At 46.4% G+C, this 2,789-nt stretch overlaps 1 non-coding gene across 1 annotated transcript; it reads left to right on the top strand.

The window, feature by feature from the left end:
• Positions 1-2,499: 2,499 nt before the first annotated feature.
• On the top strand, positions 2,500-2,581 carry trnal-cag (transfer RNA leucine (anticodon CAG)). The gene has a single exon. It is a non-coding gene; the product is annotated as a tRNA-Leu (tRNA).
• The last annotated feature ends 208 nt before the right edge of the window (positions 2,582-2,789 follow it).

Below are 2,789 nucleotides of genomic sequence, written 5' to 3'. Positions count from 1 at the left end.
AGTATGGTCAGTCGGAGCTAAAGTAAGGAAGTCGTTCCTTTTTTGCAGTGTTTCACAATACTACCTTTCCCGTGAGCAGTCGAACAGACTAAATGATTGTGCCACGGACTGCGATGGCAAACTCCGCTAAAAAGTAATCCTTTAAAGCCGGTGGAAGCAACATGACGTTATTGGGGTACACCGTGGAAAAAGATACTTCGGTGGACCTCGTCCATGCTCACCACATTGCCAAAATTAAACAAGTCCCGTTCCCCAGCATTTGACCCCAATCCCTCTAAACGCATCCTATCCAGAAACTCACCCGATTACCTTTGCAATTTTCTGAGTGTAATAGCCTCCTCCACTTCCTCTGGTAGATCATTCCAAACACGCACAACCTTCTTTGTGGGAAATGTGCCTCAGGTCCTTTGTCACTTTCAGCCCACTCACCTTAAAGCTATGCTGTCGAGTTTTCAACTCACACCAACTTGGGTAAAGCACGTAAATACTCAGTTTACCACCCTTCCATAAGGTCATGTCGCAGCTGTTACGCTGCAGGGAAAGTCGTCCCAGCCTATTCCACCTCGCCCTACGGTACAAACATCGACGACATCTTTGTCTATATTTTGTCATCAATTTAACGTGTCTTTTTTTTTACGTTTCCAAGATGTCGATTACGCTGGACAACAACGAGCTATTGGAAACAGAAAGGGGAGACGTAGAACGGATTCAACTTTCAGTGCTGGACGCCACGGAGCTGCAGCACATCCGGCTGTGGCTTGTTTCTGTCGTGTAGTGGTCATCACGTTCGCCTAACACGCGAAAGATCCCCAGTCCGGAACTGGGCAGAAACTGCTTTGTTCTTCAACTGCAGCCTTTTACATGGACAAGAGCTGAGCTTTCTTGCATGCTTTCCCATCTGCAAACCTGCCTTCGAATTTGCTTGAATAAACCTGCTCTGGTAGTGAAATGTAATGCAATTCCATTTAATTACAGTGCAAAGCGTTGTTAAATTTTTCTCCAACCTGGTTCTGATCATATGCCATTCTGTTGGAGAATGCAGTTACCGCCTTCTGATCCTTCCACGAAAAGCAGTACCGCATTTGCCTTCCTTGCGCAGGCGGCACGGTTCAAAGACTGGAAAGAAGCAGATGCTCTGGTGTCACAGCGCACCACGAATTCCTGAACTTGTCTGTCTGTCAAATGTACCCCAAGGTCGTCTCAGAAAGACCTCATTTGGAAGCTGTCAATCGTTATTCAACGTGCGAGAATTGGCACCAGATATCCTGAATCATGTTTTGGAGCAATTCGCACATTAGTGGCTCATTCAATCAGCAACAGCAATGAAAGAAATTGCACTCTCAGGAACCTTTCGACTTGCGCATTCATAGCGTCGCTAGTATTAAGGTCCGCCCCTAGATTTCAGTCATGTTGGAACTGAAACGGATGAATCGACCGAGAGGCTACAGAATGATACCGCATCCATTTGGTTTTCTTTTAATCACTGACGAGCAGGAAAATGTAAACGGGGAGGGCGTGTGGAGAAGTGAGGCAGTTGCAGCTCTGGTGAAATTCCTTTTTTGTGATTCACTCAGCAGCCAGAGACGTGAAGGTGACTCAGGCGTGAAAGCTCTTCACATCGAGAACAAAAAGCACTCAAGGGCAGTTAGCACCTCTTCTGGAGTGGGGGTGGGGTGAGGTAATTACCTTTTGACTTCTGTTGCTATGTTCAGAAACTGGCTTTTAGATTGAGGTGAACAGAAACTGCATTTCTAAAAAGCACCACGGAATTTAGCAAAATTTATTGAGTCGCTTCTCCTCGATTCCCACCCAGGTTTCCAACTCAGTTGGTATCCATGTGGCTCATGTCCAGGAGTGAACATCTCAGCAACAAATTGCACGGTTCAGGTAAAAGGCACGGAAAGTGGCATCTCGAACTGGCTCCGAGGTCAGAGCATTCTCACAATGTGATCTGTCGTTCTCGGATTGTAATGCTACCTCCGGTTTTAGGGTGGAGAACATTCTTTGGGACTCTTATTCTGAAAAAAAAACAGATACAGTGACAGAAACTATGCTGCAAGGTATGATGTGGAACACGGCCTGCTCAGGTATGTGCATTTTCCCTGTCGTCCGGTGTGTTTCGTGTTCCGTGTAAACGTGAAAGTCGTCCTGTTTCGAGCAATGGGTGAAATCATTTAGCAAAGCAAGAATGGAAATTCCAGTAATGTCAAGCAGCTCATGGTTATTTGAACAAATCATAAGCGAACCCATATTCTCACGCACTGACAGATACATTTGTAGCTGAAAAGAGTCTGAGAAGATAGACTCAGCTTACCATTGATTTTTGTCTGGATTGATGGGCTATCAATATCTGCTGCGAAATTGACATTGTAGCCGGGCACATCCCAGCAGCTGTGCGAGTCCGAGAGGAATCATGGAACCCCTTTCATGTGACTTTGCATCTGTTGTTATGCAGGAGCACAATTGGAGATACAAGTAAATGAGGTGGCGCGGCCGGCTGGTAGTGTGGCCGAGCGGTCTAAGGCGCTGGATCCAGGTTCCAGTCTCGAAAGGGGCGTGGGTTCGAATCCCACCACTGCCATTTCTGCTGATCAACTCCCATGCTGCAGCTTGTTAAAATGCTGTTTCGGTGCTCACTGTATATTGATGTTGAAAACAAAAGTATGATGGGTTTGCTTCCCAGGGAATTAACCTTGGTGTGAGATACTGCCAAATATTTGAAAATGTCTCCACTGTCATGATCGTGTTCGCCTGCTGCGCGGAAAATCGCAAACAGTTCTGCCGTCCCA

The sequence above is a fragment of the Chiloscyllium plagiosum genome, unplaced genomic scaffold (assembly GCF_037043375.1).
Source record: "Chiloscyllium plagiosum isolate Xiang-an unplaced genomic scaffold, Cpla_swu_hap1 HiC_scaffold_51, whole genome shotgun sequence".
Classification (NCBI taxonomy): domain Eukaryota; kingdom Metazoa; phylum Chordata; class Chondrichthyes; order Orectolobiformes; family Hemiscylliidae; genus Chiloscyllium; species Chiloscyllium plagiosum.
The sequence above is the reverse complement of the archived record's forward strand: the minus strand, read 5'-3'. Positions and strand labels throughout refer to the sequence as shown.